Source organism: Nymphalis io, chromosome 14 (assembly GCF_905147045.1).
Source record: "Nymphalis io chromosome 14, ilAglIoxx1.1, whole genome shotgun sequence".
In the NCBI taxonomy this organism is placed as follows: domain Eukaryota; kingdom Metazoa; phylum Arthropoda; class Insecta; order Lepidoptera; family Nymphalidae; genus Nymphalis; species Nymphalis io.
In genome coordinates this window covers 9,490,790-9,509,255 of record NC_065901.1, presented here as the reverse complement: position 1 = coordinate 9,509,255, position 18,466 = coordinate 9,490,790, and positions in this window count along the sequence as shown.

Sequence of the window (18,466 nt, the reverse complement as noted above, 5' to 3'; positions counted from 1 at the left end):
AAAAAAGTATGAAATTTGTTACGAAATGATTTTTTGATTTGAAAAATTGAAAGCGATTTATTGGTATGCTTGTCTTTAAGAAAGAAAAATGAAAGTAACTTGTTTGTAGCGCTTTCACGTCTTAACTACTCAACTCGAAATCATCTTGAAATTTTGCAATCACGTTGGCAGGGGCACAGAGAAGGACAGAGTATCTAACACCTGCCTTCTCCCTCACATTCAGGTGAAGCCGCGTGCGGAAACCAGTTAAAATATATTTTTTATATATTAATTAAGTAACAAAGGCTAATGAGGAAATAAAATATTAGGGTTCTTAAATTCTTTTACATACGTATAATTAAAATACTTTGTCTGAAATCTAAGGAAGAAATTCCTTTTCTATAAATTTGTAATGCGTATTTTGTTTTTATTTTAGTTTAAGTTATAAAATATATGAATAAAAATTATACTTTGTTCACAAGTCAAAATATACTTTTTTGTGTCTATGTAAGAAAAAAATGTTTAATTATCGATTATTTTGTTTAAATAATTAAGTCAAGATGATCCAGTGGTAAGAACGCGTAAATCTTAACCGATGAACGTGGATTCAAACCCGGGCAAGCACCTTTGAATTTTCATGTGCTTAATTTCTGTTTATAATTCATCTCGTGCTTTTCGGTGAAGGAAAAAATCGTGAGGAAATCTGCATGTGTCTAATTTCATCGAAATTCTGCCACATGTGTATTCCACCAACCCGCATTGGAGCAGTGTGGTGGAATAAGCTTCAAACCTTCTACTCAAAAAGGGAGAGAGAGGCCTTAGCCCAGCAGTGGGACATTTACAGGCTGTTACTTACATTTTTGTTTAAATAAAGGAAGAAATTGACTACAACATAATTATTGTGCTAACTTATAATTATGTTTTAGTGTACACAAATAAGATACATTGGGACAGACGGATGGGGCATTATTCACACACGGCCATCTGATCCCAAACTACGCAGAGCTTGTACTATGGAAATCACACAACTGATATACTACATATACTATTTTTCTTTTGTAAATACTCACGTATATAGACAATTACATCTAGACTTATGAGAAACGGATAAATGTCTGTCCTGGATGGGAATCGAACCCACGACCTTCGGCGTGAAAGTATCTACCAACCACGCAAACCGGCCCGTATGATTATTAAACCAAGAAAAATTATTATGTATTTTGCTGGAACTATTTATATTTATCCATTTATTTTAAATTTATTACGATAAACAATATGCACAATGTATATATCAGTAATACGTCACACAACGGACATTGAACAATAAGCTTCGAGCAAGAGCTTCGTCCGAAATCAGATCCCCTTCAATACATGTCCACCTTCATACGCCCACCCCATTGGAAATAATTCGAGGTTACGTACTAATATCATTATAACACACGAGGGGTTAGAACCCCACGTTTTTATCACTTGTCTTAACCAATAATTTCATCCGATAAATGCCATGTCTATGATTATAGAGCTCGAAGAGGATTTTTAACATTATATTCCCAAATTTCATAGGTCGATTTGTCTCTAAAGTAGGTACTACTGAACGACCTTATTAAAGTACTTTTTGAACTACCGCATATAATCTCGTTGATTTTATTAGCCCGTGGTAAAAGAATACACGTCTCTTTATTTTATAGCAGAGTTCATAATTATTAATTAGAGATAGAATAATATTCAAAGGTAAAATAGCTGGATTCGCCTAATAAAAATATTAAATATTTATATTGTTGTATTAAAAATATTGTTTGTTTTTATTATTTAATTTTGCACTGTTATTACTATTAGTATTCATATTTCATATCATATACGTCTCAATTAAAACATATTTTATATAAATGAGAAAGTGAGTTTGTTTTTTTGTTTGTGTGTTACGTTTTCACGCCTTAACAACTCAACCGATTATCATACGCGGGCGAAGTCGCGGGCGGAAACGAGTAGTATTCAAAGAAATGGGCATTTGTTAGTGTAGGCAAACCGATTCGAGCCCACAGCATTTTTTAATTAATACTTGCCTTTTTGACTTTACGTGCTAATGCCATAGGGACATTTTATAAATGTCAGAGCCGTAAATGGTAAGCTTATAACAGAATAATCGTCACATCGCGGTGAGCGATTAGTCGCGGTGTATGAAGCGGGAGAAATGTCAACTAACAACATGAAATACAAAAAACAGATTATTTATAATTCGTTGTTTCAACATTCATCGGTAATCATCAATAGCATATAATTGATGAAACGTAACTTTTATTGTGCAACATTAATATATGTTACGTTTGAGTAAAACGTTCCTAACCCAGAAAGGTTTTATAACACGTATTAAGTTGAAAGTTTAATTAAATAAAAGCGTTGTTGGTTTACAATTGAACTGATATTTTAGAATATTTTTTTTCAGTATGTATATAGAATGACATTCGTATTTACTAAAATAACGTCAAACTGCATTGAGTAGTATGTGTACCTAATTGTTGCTTTGTTATATAGTATATGTAGGTGGACAAACATATGGACCACCTGATGGTAAGTGGTCACCAACGCCCTTAGACTTTGACACTGTAAGAAATGTTAACCATCGCTTACATCGCCAATGCGCCACCAACCTTGGGAACTAAGATGTTATGTCCCATGTGTCTGTAATTACACTGGCTGTCTCAGCCTTTAAACCGGAGCACAACAAAATCAAGTGCTGCTGTTTTGCTGTGGAAATATCTGATGAGTGGGTGGTACTACCCAGACGAGCTTGCACAAAGTCCTAACACCAGTAAACAAACTTGATACAAAAAGACCGTCTTTGCACACTTATTGCACTGTAAACTAATTTTAAGCTGATTATATTATACAATATTTATGTTTAATACCTATATTATATATTTAGGTAGAACTTGTGTACAATAAAGTTTTTCTATTGTATTCCATAATTCTTATTATAAAAACAGTTAATTTAAATTTTGCGAACGCATATTCTAAACGATAACCAAACATTTTTAGAGTGTGTACAATAACTTCTAGAAGTAATTAATCAATATTAAAACGTTATAATAAGAAATGTTACATTAAATTAAACTGCTTTCATTGAAACTCGTTACTGACTTAAAAATATAATAATGGATAACTACGACAGTTGTTAGATAAAAATAACTTATTCATTCGAAATAAGTATAGAGTTGCATATGATTGACGCTGAGAGGGTTAAAAATTCGGCAATATATAGGGTTGTACATTTAATAATACATTTTCGGAGCCCATATCTTATGTAATGTTCATATATCATATTATGATGCGTTGATTAATAATAAAATTAAACAATTTTAGACAATCTTTGGCACAGTATCCAAGTTAAACATTTATTTTTTTGGACAAAAGGAAGACCTATAAGAGGATAAATGGAGTATACGAGAGAGTAGAAAGTGCACCTGTGCTTGCGCACACTTGTGCACTATAGTACCTCCTGCGCAAATGATAGTCTCCGTTCAGACTGGCCGTGGCCGAATTCGGTCAGAATGATATCATTATCAAATGGACATAGCGAGAGATGACATGACAAAAAGAGACGATGAGAGATGACTAGAGATAGAGATGATTGAAACGAATGGAAGAGAAAGTCGCAGTGTGTCGACCCCAAATACATTGGATAAGGTCAATCGACAGCGTTAAGGGTAGAATGAACGAGAACAGTTGAACTAGACAGCTTCTCTATAAATATAAAAAATGCATAAAACTTTGGATATTTTATAAGCGAAATGTAAATGTTAGTTCTAGCAACACCATTGAATTTCATGTGGTTAAGGAAAACATCGTAAAGAAACCTGGACGTGTCGAATTAAAAAAATCCACATGTCGACCTTCACAAAAGGAGAGGCTGTTACTTATAGTAACTCTAGTGAAGTGTAAATGGTAATATCAAATAATTATTTTTTATTAATATGATTCGATTTGTGTTCCACCAGTTATTGCATTATTAAGCTGCGATATAATAAGCGTCAAATCTAATATTGAGATTCACTGACACGAATTTCGTGTCTTTTTTTGAGGGGAGAGAAAATGCATTCGTCAGTCTTTGATTGCAGGACTTAACATACTTTTTACATTATTTAATTAACTTTGTACGGATATCTTTATTTATATCTATATTTCGATATCTTTAGCAATTTTTCAATATGATCATGACGTCATGGTTAAAATTAAGAAATATGGTTTGCTATATATCTGTACATGAACCCTTTGTTTTCGTCTCACATCTTATTCTGACGATTTGTTAATAACATACATATATATGTATATATATATTTATTTTATAGAATAGGAAGGCATATGGGCCACGTGATGGTAAGTGGTCACCAACGCTCATAGACATTGGCACCACCAACCTTGGGAACTAAGATGTTATGTCCATTGTGCCTGTAATTGGCACTGGCTCACTCAACTTTCAAACCGGAACACAACAATACCAAGTACTTTTGCGGTAGAATATCTGATAAGTGGGTGGTACCTCCCTAGACGAACTTGGTACCACCAGTAAATATTGTCAAACATTATGCATTAAATATATAAATTTATATTTGCATACATGTTTTTTTTTAATTTTCTTTTCTTACAATAAGACAAGTATCATTTACTTGTTATGACTAAGTATACAATCGTGGATGAAACTTATGGTGTCTTTCAGCAATTTTTATTCGCCGATTTTAAGATTTAAAGTGTAGTTTCTTAATAATCTGAAATATCATTATTTTTATAATGATTTCTAGTAATAAGTGTTTAATATAGATATTAATTCAACTTGCGATTTTCTCATTTCAAATAGATTTGTAAACGGAACTATTGAATTAGATATGTTCGAAAAAACTGCATTAAGGCTTATATATATTAAGCAACAATAAATATTTTTTCTGTCTTTTACTACACCATTTAGGATGGTAGGTTACCATTTAAGTAACCGTCCAAACGCATTAGTGCTATAAGAAGTATAAATCATTCCTTAATCATACATTCAATGCTCCGTCAAATCAGATCCAAGATGGTGTGCCCCAAGTGTCATAAACCACACTAGCTCATTCACACTTCAAAACGGAACACAACAATAGAAGACATAGACATTCTATACCTTGTATTGTTTCGTTCCGGTTTGTGCGTACAGTTTGCCGGTGATATTTACGTATTTCACTGATGAGTAGATTGTACCCATGTGTACGAGTACCATTAATATTTCTTAATTTCTTACGCTTATTGAGTATATTTACTTGTATACTTATATTTGTATGTGCATAAATGATAACACATGAGGAATGAAACGATCGCGTCGCGACTATTTCTGGCTTGTATTAAACATTTGTATGCAATTATAAATTGCAACGAAAAAAAAGTTTTAGGACTTATAGTTATTTTCTTTTCAAGCCGGTATTAATTTTGACGTTGACTATTAAAAAGTGTAAGTAAAGCTTGTAAATTGAATAAATAAATTCTAATTTACATTTGTATAATAATAATAAATTTTCATACTCTTACAGTATACTCAATAGATGATTAATCAGAAAGTTTAAAAGTGGAAGGGGAAGCAGGGATTGGCATAGATTTAAAATAAAACCGATATCTAAGCCCCCTTGCAATAATACCGAACCGGCAACAAACGATAAATTAACGGGAACCTGTTTTAAAAACAATTAGGCGGTAATGAAACGCGGCGTTGACGAGCATTAATTAGCGGCAGTCGGTTTCACTTTAAATCATTCTGAAATCGGCTTCGAGATGTCTTTTTGAATGAATTTCGATGTTTCCGGATTTTAATATAGAAGAGATAATTTTATTATTTATATTATATATTAAAGTAAAAATTTAATTGGTTACTATTTCAGACTGTTTAAAAATAAGAATATAATAATTAATCTAAATTCAAATGTACATAAGAAAAAATATATATGACATTTACAAAAGTACCGTAAGCTAGTGTTTTATACGTCAGAACTTGAAGGGTTTTTATATCAGCCTCTGTAACATTGAAATTGGGGTATGAAAGAAAGAAAAAAAATGCCTTACTTCCAAAGTACTTTTTTTGTATATAATTATAAAAAATGATTGTTATTATTATCATTAAAAGTATTGCGTCATATTGACGCATAAGCATAAAATATTTTTTGCAATAAGTTATTAAATAATAATTAACGTTAATACATATATATGTTTTTAATTACACTCGTACCTGTACATTAGTGAAAACTTTAAAATTTTCAGGCAAAAATGTAATTTTCGATTTAATAACCAGATACATCCCGATATAAAATGTCGGAAACCGCCATATTGTTTTGTAGGGATTAATGGCAGCGCTTCCTGTCGTCTCAGCGAGGAAAGAATGGCGCTAATTAATCAAAAGTCGCCATCCGTTGATTTCCATGGAGATTTTCCATCAAGTTTTACTACCTCCCGTGGAGTTTGGGAGCTAATGGCTTCTTTTGTAGTCCAACAATTAATGCCGGATTGAATTTTTGTTTGTTTGCCTTTCGTTTTTATTAGGTAATCAATGTAGAAATCTGCAAATACCACAATTCATATAAAAAATTGAAAAATATTTTTAAGCAATGTAAATAATATATGAAGAATCACTTAGTACAATTGATTAATTATTATTCGTGTTTTAGTATTGCTTTAACTCAATTTTATATTATTTTACAATACACCTGTTATGAATAAATGACGTTTAGTGGTTTTAACAAATCTTAAACTTAACCTAACTTAGCTTTTTTTGCAAAACAAGTAAAGGTGTGAAAAACAGCTGATCGGAGCAATCCATCTGTGACATATACATATGTTTATCTACCGGTATTTCGCCATCATATTAAGGATATATATCTTTCTATATTACAAATCGCTACGCCTCGTGCGCTTTTATAATGTTCTTAATTTTTTTCTTATCAGCTAAAGTGACTTTTTTAAGTTCCTATTTAGCAAGTGACGACCGAATCTCTATTTTTTTTATTGATTTTTTTACAACCACCTATGATATTTTACAAGGCTACGAAATCGACGACCATTTCAGCTTATGATCCGCTAAAGTTTAATAATGATAGGGATTAAGCTTCATTTCGATACAATTCGATTTGGTGTAATTAATTAAGAGCAGTTCCTAGATCGCTGCATAGCGTTTCGTTGTAACGTTACAGCACTTTAAAATTGTAAAAAAAACAAGGGCTCAAAGTATTCGATTCGTCTGTCTTTGGACTGAAGAAAAACATCGATATCGGCTTTGCATAATTTTTGACAATCTTATATTCTAAGCAAACAAAAGTTTGTTCTTTATAAAGTTGTATAGTAACTAAACTGCTTCTCGGTCTAGTGGTAAACACACTGTATATCATGAGGTCCGGGGTTATTACATATTAAGATATTCTGCCAAGAAATGCCTAGCTTGAGTTTGAATCAGTATAACTATGAGAGTAAGGGAGTAGCAAAGAGTGTACAGGCACTTTCTATTATTCTTTCATTAATTTTATTTGCACACTTATTCGTGTGCGTTAAATTATCTGTTAATATGGTTTAGAAAACGATTACAAGCACTTTGGAATCGTTATTTTACAAGATAAATTTATATTTACCACCACCGTTTCAGAATGTAGATTCTACAAAGAAGAACCGAGAACAAAATTGCATAGGCGTGCTATGAATTGTCTGAAAGTATTTAGAATTAATTTATTATTTACACTGCATGGAAATCAAAGAATACTTAATCTACGCTTTTTTTATCATGTATCGTAAGAATCGCTTGTCACGTGATGTGTCTTATTATTCAAAGTTTTTTTTTAAACATTCGATTTAAATTTATGAAGTGGCAAAGCTGAAAGTATTTCAGGAAATTATATTACAGACGGAAACACCTTGAATATATAAGATTGAATTTGCTTTGTGAAGGAAACGTGGTGTTAAAAGTTTTTTTTTATTTTCGATAATTAAACGAAAATATATGCAAGTATTTTTTTAAAGAAGAATATTGCAAAACTATTTCATAGAGACTAATGGTTGTTTAAAGCAGATCACCCCACGGGTCCGCAGTTCATTGCTGTAATCCCGCAGAGATTACTGTTTGCTCCGTTATTGAAACTCGCTCCTCTTTTTGTTCTTTTAATCCCTATATTGAAGGGTTGGTGAGGTACGGTTGTTCGAAACAATTACGCAAAGCCAGCAAACACAGTCATGTATATTAAAGTATCTTTTGTTTTTTTTTTAATACAGATAAAACCATACAATTCTGAATACTTAATGTGAAAGAACATTATATTTATTATCTGTGTTTCTTTTAAAAACCAAGATAATATTTTATTTTGCAGAAACATTTTATTTCATATAAAATATGCCAAGCTACGTAATTCAATTTTAATAAGTAATAAAGCCTTTGCAAACATGAAAAACCAATAAGAACATGGCATAAATCTTTGATCATTCATGCAAAGAAACATAATATTGTAATATTGCGGCATATGTTTGTAGCGTCGTGATATTAAAAGCAGAGATTTATGCGCTGAAACTTTTTAATATTTATGGCGAGCAATAAATTCTTGACGACGAGTTTTCGTGGGGAAGGGTTTATTATTTTCTTGTTGGGGGAATCAACAAGTATCAAGATTGTGGGTGAAAACACAAAGAAAACTGCCTAGAGCCACCTACCCTCGGTATCAGTTTCAACTTTCTAACTTTTATTGATTTAAATATTTCTCTTTAGTAAACACAAGAAGTAAATATAAACAGAAAATGTGGCAGCGTGCCTTAGTCATGAACATTAATTAAACAAAAAGTATTTATATCTCTTTAATTTGGATAAGAATAAAAAAATAATGTATAAATAAAATAAATAATCTGTGACACTATACCAATAGGTTTTTTTTATAGAATAGGAAGGCGGACGAGCATATGGGCTACCTGATGGTAAGTGGTCACCAAACGTCCTTAGACAATGGCATTGTAAGAAATGTCACCATCGCTTACATAGCCAATGCGCCACCAACCTTGGGAACTAAGATGTTATATCCCTTGTGCCTGTAATTACACTGGCTCACTCACCCTTCAAACCGTAACACAACAATAACAAGTACTGCTGTTTTGCAGTAGAATATCTGATGAGTGGGTGGTACCTACCCAGACGAGCTTGCACAAAGCCCTACCAACAGTAAAGGTATATGTATGTTTGGTGTTACATTTACTCCTTGCTTGACTTGATAAATTATGATATTGACTTCGAAACAATAAATATCTGACGCATTAATTTTTAATAAGCACTTCATTTAATTCCCGTTACATTTATAAGGGCTAAAATAATTTACGCTATGTTGATTTTTAAGTTTTTAAATATTTTTTTTAACTTTTATCATCTGTAAGTAAAGGCTATGATGATTTGAAAAAAAAATTAACCACTACAATATGATAGATTTTTTTTTATATTGAGAGATAATAGTGAACTAAAATATTGCATCTATTTTTCATTAATATATTATTGTAATATATTTATGCATTCGTTTGGAAAATTACACATTTTGATTTAAATCTGCATACATCCTGAAAGTATAAGTAAGGTTAATGATTCCTGATTAAGTTATTTGTTTAATTAAGTATCACTAAAAATGTAATAGCATTATTTAAATGTCACATTAATTGCTCAAGCCTTCTGTATTTTTTTTTTATTTTATATATTCAGACAAACATAACATATTTCTAAATGTAATGAAAATTGCAGTCAAGGAAACTCACCCAAAATCTACCTCGAATCTATTATTGAAACCAACCCTTTTCTTAACACTACTGTCTTACAAACCTGAATTACATTTATCATTCCCTCGCCGTGGGCTCTCAGAAATTGCCTTAGAGAGGGTTCTCATTACATTAATATCTGAGCCGTCTGTCGCTGACTCAATCGTTATTAGCCGGAGACAATGGGAGGATTAAGATTTACTCAGATATTTGGATATGAGATTTGTGGGCTCTAGTCTGTCATTTCGCTTTTGTTTGCGATGGATTTAAGTGATTTAAGCGGAGGCTCTTTGTTAATTTTACCGACATTACGTTATTTTGAATTGTTTTTAATTTATTATATTAATACCTATTTACATTAAATTTATTTAGACTATAAATATTAAATGTGTTTAAATATATGATACAAAATTAATACGATACATACCGAATTATTTGACGTGTTTCTTTAATCAAATTGTAGGTTATGTAATGTTTAATATAAATGTATTATTACATATTGAAGCTCAATGTTATATTCATGTTGTAAATCAGAACAGTCGATGTTGCCTTAATGATCTCATAATCTGGCACCAAGGCATTAACTGGGGAAGTGGGGAGCGTTTGATATGTCGTGTCGACCGTCGAGAGATATTTATGCATACTCGAGCTAGGGCGACAAGTGTGATGGATACTTCACTTCAGCTCAATTCTCGCTATGTAATTACGGATGATTTGAATTTATAGCGAGGTGTAGATATTTTTGAATTGTGAATCGTAACTTCGTATTGATGGTACTGGCAAGTGCTTAGAAATGAAACAATTGAATGTATTGTGAGATATTTATTATTTAATTTTAAAGTTTAATTATTTTGTTCAGTGTCAATTGCATTCTTGTAAAATCAATTTTGGAGCAGACAAAAGTTAGTTGATAATACCTAGCCTAGTTGCTAATTATTTAGTTCGGTTTAATTATAAATCAATTATTTTGCACCTTGAATTAGTGCATTTTCAGTTGAAATCAACGTTCACATAAGGCTGTAGTAGGACGTTAGTAAATGCTATCTACAAGTATGTGTAACGCGGGCTTTACGCTTTACGCGGGTACTTAGAGTATGCTAGGAAACCGCAAGCAGTTGGTTTCTTCCCCTTGTGAGGAAGCGGGGAGGACGATTAGCATTTCCGATATTTATTAATTTTTGTTCACACTTACAAAGTACCCCACTTATCTCATCAAACGAAGGCTTGAAAAAAGATTGTTGTTGATATTACGTTGTTGATAGTCAAATTAAAACAGTTCTGACATAAAAAAACATGAGACGTGAGAGGATCCAGTGAAAGAAACTTAGTTTTTTTAGTCAAAATTTATGTTTGCTTACAATTTTTAATATAAAATAGACATGAGAAAGTTGTTTCTATTCACTCGTGTACCATATATATGATAACTACTATAACACAATCTTGCACACTGACGTCTAATAAATATGTAAAATATTTCTTTTATATTTTGTATTTGCATTAAGCATTTAACTTAACGCAACGTTGCAACGTTCAACATTTTCTGGGATTTGTTTTCACAAGAAAGCTTAACAAAAAATTATTGGCTCTGCGTCGAGTAATTTTTGCTGAATTTACTATGAAAGAAGCTTTATTTTTATACTAATTATTATAGAAAGCTTTTTAAATATGTTTAAATATTTAAAAAATAAACAGAAATAAAAAAAAATTATAACAAATGTCTATAACATTATTAAACATTTCTCCAATATCTAAGGGACATAAAATTTTCTTCAGACAAATAAGAACAGTTTGCGAAGTCCTGTTTTATTATAGAATTTAAAATGCTTTTTTGTTGCGTTTAATGTACACAAACCCTTACTACATTGCATTTATCTTATTAAACTGAAATACATACCAGCTAATCAAATTAAGCTAGTATGAGTTTATTTTTCAGATTTAAATGGATTGTTGGTTCGCGTTGCGTGTACAAATGAAATTGTAATATATAAAAAGTAGTACGTGAATTTCATATTTATTAAAAAAGCTCTTTTCGAATATTCAAAAACAAATTGACTATACTATTCAAGAGGAGCTGTGGCTGCATTTGAATTAAATTGATAAGGTTTCTGTCTATTCGACGTGGTTGTACTTCGACAATAGTGTCCACGCTCATCCCACAGTGGGACAAACAATAGTCCTTCGTGCACTCGCCGCCTCTATTGTCTCGGGACTCGCCGGCATTCAATGCAGGCAGACTTTTAGGGTTCTATAGGTTTTAAAATAGATGTCATATGATACCTGTTTTTTAACTTAACTATATATTTGTCCGTTTATATTCTCTTTTGTATGTATATTTCAGTAATAAAATCCTAAGAAAACAGCGTCGCTTTAAGTTTTCTCATCTTCATCAATCATTTAATTGATTTCATAATCGTAAATTATTATGACATTATTATAATGAAAAAGGAATAGAGTTTAGATGTCCCACTGCTGGGTTTTGAATTTCACGTTTCACGTTTTGGAATTTATTCCACTTGCAAGTATCTACTGAGCCATGTCGGTTTTTTATTACTTATTAAATTTAACTATAAAATTTAATTGAAATTGAATTAAGGTTGTAAATATGTAGAAATATGCGGCTAGCTCCTTATCGAAGCGTTAATTTCGCTCCCTGTGTTTGTGTTACTCATTACCTAGAACCAATAGACAGACGGGCCAGGATTTACATCTATATACCAGTGTTATTTATCATTTTTTTAAATAACATGCAATATTTTATGAACGTTATAAATGTTATGTGGATTTGTTTATTCTACCACCAAACGGCAATAGTTAAGTGTTGTTGTATTTTGCTTTGAACGGTGAGTGAGCCAAAAACTACAGGTACAAGGAACATAACATCTCACAAAGATGTTTCCGCATTGAAAGTGCAAGGAAACGTTAATATTTCTCACAGCGCCAATGTTTATAGGCGGTGGTGATTATTTACCATCAAGTGGCCCATTTGCCCGTCCGACTATCTATTTTATAAGAAAGAAGCTTAGCAGTTTTTTTTCAATGTTCGCCTAAAGGCAATAATTACATCGCCAAGTTGTTTTATCCAGAAAACCTTTACTTTTGAATTGTCACACAAACTTATCATATATAAATGGCACACGTGGGATATAAGGGGAGCCGACAACAACCTAGGCTCTCTACCGTCAACCTCACCTGCTCGTGGTACATCCTGCTAATCAACGAACGAGGCTCTGGCGACCGAAATCGTGGCAGTATAACCACACAAATGCTGGAATCCGAAAATGCAAACCCTGATAGCGGCCAGCAGCGCTATTAGTGAAAGATTTCCAGCCACTGCGGTCACCAACCCGCCTGCCAAGCGTGGTGACTAAGGCAAATACCCCCCTATGAGCGACGACAAAAATTCACGGCCCCCAATTCCCGGTAATCGCACTATTCCTGGCCACGGTATCGGCCATGGTAACGGTGCGATAGGGGGTGCTAAGAATCCCCGGGCTACGGCAGGGTACCACAAACGGCGACTGTTTCTGGCCACATATAATGGACGCTCTCTGCCGCTGGACGAACATCTGACAGAATTGGAAGTAGAGTTAAGTCGTATTAACTGGGATATAGTAGGTCTATCAGAATTCCGAAGACAGGGCGAGGTAACGATGACACTAGATGCCGGTCACTTACTCTACTTCTAAGAAGGATGGAATTCCAAGAAGGAAATGCTATAGCACTCAATAGGGGCTCAAAGGTTCTTGCAAAGTCACATACCTCCTGTTGTCACCTGACAAAACTCAGAACCATACAAGGCACAACCGTCACCTCAAAACCAGAGATTCTAGCTGAAGTCGATTTATATTCATCACGAGTACCTCCACCTGAGTTCCACAGTGCGGATGACCCACGAGCCAGACTAACACGCCACCTGTCAGACGATCTTCCCGACATCGATTTGGGCGAGATTAGGATTGCTCTCGGGCAACTTGGAAACAACAAGGCTCCAGGAGATGACGGAATTACCTCAAAGCTTCTCAAAGCAGGAGGCACACCAGTTCGGAGAGAGCTGGCTAACATCTTTCATTCCGTCCTCCACAATGGTATAACACCGAAGACATGGAGCAGAAGTGTGGTGGTGCTGTTTTACAAGAAGGGCGATAAAGCTCTTCTGAAAAACTACCGCCCCATTTCACTTTTAAGTCATGTTTACAAGTTGTTTTCGAGGGTAATCACGAATTGTCTCGCCCGAAAATTCGATGACTTCCAACCCATGGAACAGGCTGGGTTTCGAAAAGGCTTCAGTACCGTAGACTACATACACACACTAAGGCAAATAAAACAGAAGTAGGAATATAATCAGCCTCTATGCCTAGCGTTTGTGGACTACGAAAAAGCCTTCGATACCATTGAGACCTGGGCTGTTCTGGAATCTATGCAGATATGCCTAATTGACTATCGGTATGTCCAGGTGGTGAAGTGTTTGTACGAAGTCGCCAACCATGACCGTCCAAGTACAAGATCAGAGCACAAGACCAATCCAATTGCATCGTGGGGTAAGACAGGAAGATGTAATCTCACCGAAACTCTTTACCAATGCATTGGACGTCTTCAAGACGCTCGATTGGAACGGACGCGGCATTAATATAAATGGCCAACACATTACACATCTGCGATTTGCCGACGACATTGTCATCATGGCGGAGACTGCAGGATTTGGAAGAGATGCTAAACAGCCTGAGCGATTCTTCAAGACAAGTAGGTCTCGGGATGAACATAGAAAAGACCAAAATTATGGCAAACCGACATGTATCCCCGAGACCAGCGGTCGTAAATGGCTCTCCACTTGAAGTTGTGCAGGAATATATCTACCTGGGCCAAACTATACAACTTGGCCAACACAACTTTGAGAAGGAGGCTAAAAGAAGAATACGTTTGGGCTGGGCGGCATTCGGGAGGTTACGTCATATTTTTGAATCGTCAATCCCACAGTCGCTTAAGACCAGGGTCTTCAATCAGTGCATCTTACCTGTAATGACTTACGGTGCCGAAACGTGGACACTTACCGTAGGACTGGTCCACAAATTTAGGGTCGCTTAGCGAGCAATGGAACGCGCGATGCTTGGGGTTTCTCTGGCAGATAGAATCCGAAATGAGGACATTCGCCAGAGAACTAAAGTCCCGACATCGCGCGTAGAATTAGCTCGCTGAAGTGGAAGTGGGCTGGACATGTCTCTAGGCGCATTGATGGCCGATGGAGCCGACACGTGTTAGGACGCCCTGTGACAAGATGGGCCGATGATTTAAAAAAGGTGGCAGATTCGGGATGGATTGCTCAAGATCGGGATGGTTGGCGTTCTATGGGAGAGGCTTTCGTCCAGCAGTGGACGGCAAAAGGCTGAAAAAAAAAACGTTATAAACGCATTATACGCCAAAACATTATATGTACTTCTACATTTATTATAATATGTATTTCAGCCTCATACGACGTTTTTTTGTCACTACTATTTTGCATGTTACTCTGTGGGAATATCGCATATCAACCCTCCTCTGATAGACGTTACAAGCAAACCCACTCACTTTGCGTAGTCTACACGTGTCAGTTTTATTGAGTCGCCCAGGGATTATGTAACTTCGAACCTTCCAGCAAAGTAATAGAGCTGCTTTTTACAAAATCTTTATATATATCTGATTTTAGTATCATACTCTTGTCAAACTTAAACGATTTTATGCTTTACACAGTAAATTTTAAAGATTACTTTCGGTCGTTTATTTTTGTTTTTACTGCATATGTTATTTTGTGTGAGTGACGTGTATTTGTATAAATTTGTGAAACGATTCGCGTTTCCGATGAAACTTGAGTGACAAATATCGAAGATTTGACACAAATAGAAATCGCGTTAAGTAAAATCGTATAGAAAAGCAAGTACAGACAGTCAATAAACTAATACTATTAAATTAATGAATTCTGTAACATACTTTTAAGAGAGTCGAGATTGCACACAGATAAGAAACGCGGATCTTAACCGTAGATTGCAGATTCAAGCCCTGGCAAGAACCACTGAATGTCCATACATACATATTACCGCAAAACAGCAATACTTGATATTGTTGTGTTCCGGTTTGAAGGGTGAGTGAGCCAGTGTAATTACAGGCACAAGGGACATAAAATCTTAGTTCCCAAGGTTGGTGGCGCATTGGATATGTAAGCGATGGTTGACATTTCTTACAATGCCAATGTCTAAGAGCGTTGGTGACCACTTACCATCAGGTGGCCCATATGCTCGTCCGCCTTCCTTTTCTATAAAAAAAAAAAAACTTAATTTTTGTGTTTTTATTTCATATCCTGCTCACCAGTGAAGGTAAATATAGCATTGGAGCAACGTGATGTAATGAGGGCCAAACCTTCGCTTCAAGATGGAAAGAGGCCTTCCTTTTTCTTATCTTACAGTGAAACTTTGGGTCTTCGGATGCGATGAGAGACAATGTGTTTAAGTGACTATAATATATACACTATTTTTAGTACTATTTTATTTTTTAAAAAGGAAACCTGATTTTGTCATGTTAACAATTTATATACTACTTCTGTTATTTTTTACATCGTACCAATAACGTTATTGTAATTACAAATAAAAACGAGAAGTAAAATAAACGTATAAAAAAGCATCTATTGTTAATAGGCTTAAGATTAATGTCAATGGTTGAAATCTTCAGTGAAAGCAACTTCTTGTTTTTAGTTCTTTCTATGTCGTAGTCTCGTAGTATATGTAGCGCACCGCTACCTGTGCTCTACGACACAAAGAAACCGCGTAGCGCTGGCATGAATACCAAAATATTCAATGTACTAAATTGTCTAAAATGGATACGTTATTATTACAGAAACACCTACTGCACATTATAATATACACAAATAACAATAATAGCAATTTTGTTATATTAATACGTTTGTCCATTTATTTTAACTATTGACTTCATTTTCATATTGATTCACAACAAACTTGCATTTATCAATTTATTTCATTCGCTAAACTATTTAGTGGTACGAACATGAACACAATAAATAATAATAAAATAAATATATCGTACTGATGCAAAAACAGCATGCAAAAATAAAAGCAATAAACTGATTAGCAGAATTTAATAACATCGTAACATTGTATGATTCAATCTCAATGATCAAAGACTTCATAGACTATTTAGTAAACCCTAACAGCCTGTGAATGTCCTACTACTGGACTAAAGGCCTCCTCTCCTCTTTTTCAGGAGAAGGTTTGGAACTTATTCCACCCCGCTGCTCCAATGCGGGTTGGTTGATGGTACTATTTAGTAAGTTTAAAAGTAATTCACTAATTTAAATGGATTTAGAAGACATATTGGCTACGTTAACTTCATCGTCAGTGGCATTTTTTTCATAACATAAATATTGTCGTCTAAATATAAAGCGGCTCATTCTTCGTAGCTGAATGTAAAACGCCTTGATGGAAGCAGAGACAGTTTGCTATTGTACGATGATATGATAAGGCTTTTATTAGGCTCCTCTCCGCGCCGAGAAATAAAATAAAAGTCGTTCCCTCTAGCAACGCCAAATATTGACGCAAATATGATTTTTATGAAAAGACTGTTTATACCCAGATTACTTTATTTATAGTTAGACGTAATCTATGTATGAAAATATAAAAATATTGTTATATTATATATTAAGGCTTTAATGTAAATAAAAGAGATAGTGATAATCAAATAAAATTTAATTATTTAATTATTTGCTGTACAAAATAGCTTTGAAAAGGCCTTTGAATTCATAAAGTTGGTATAAAATGAAGGATCGCTTTTCATTCGAATGCTACATTTGTTCGATAGCTGTTGCGTAAACAACATCTATTTCCACATCATATAGCTTTATCACAAATGTGTACTAATAATATCTAGATGAAGCGTTCACTTGTTTGACAGAATAGTTATCAGGATGTAGTGGAGCGATTTGAATTTTTTTTTAGGTAATATAGGTAGGCAGATTGCCAAATGAGAAAAATGATAGTTACTCATCCCCCACAGGTATTCGCACTATAAGAAATTTTAAACACATTATATCGTTAATGCGCGACCAAGCTTGGGAACTGAGATGTCACGTCCCTTGTACCTATAGTTACACTGGCTCACTCACCCTACAAACCGGAACGCAACATATGCTATGTTGCGTATTGCTGTATAGCGGTAAAAAATCTGAGGTGTGACACCTACCCTGACGGGCACAAAGCCCACCACCACCACTTTTTACGTACCACCGAGTGGTACGTAAAAAGACTATTAAAAGTGCTTATATGAATAAATAATATTTTAATTTAAAAATATTTTTGAAATGGTGGCAATGAAAATATTGTCTCTTTGTGTTCAAATGAAAGGTTTATTGTTGTAGCCTTGTCTTCACTTAAAGACTATCATTTTAATAATATACTTTGGTGTCGACATAGCCCATTTTAATTTTATTAAACCATATACCATTCATAATCTTGTTGTAAATTCAAATCTTGTTGTAATAAATAGTTAAAAGATTATCAATTTCTGCTCGTATGTATTCTTAATCGAATTGGAATTGAATGTCACCAACGTCATGCGTTCAGTACTTGGATGAGTTACCGCCTACGAACACCGCGTGTCGTTGGCTTTATTTTAAAGTACTTATAATAAGGACGTACTTTACACGCTAAACTATTCCAAGCCGCCAAACAAT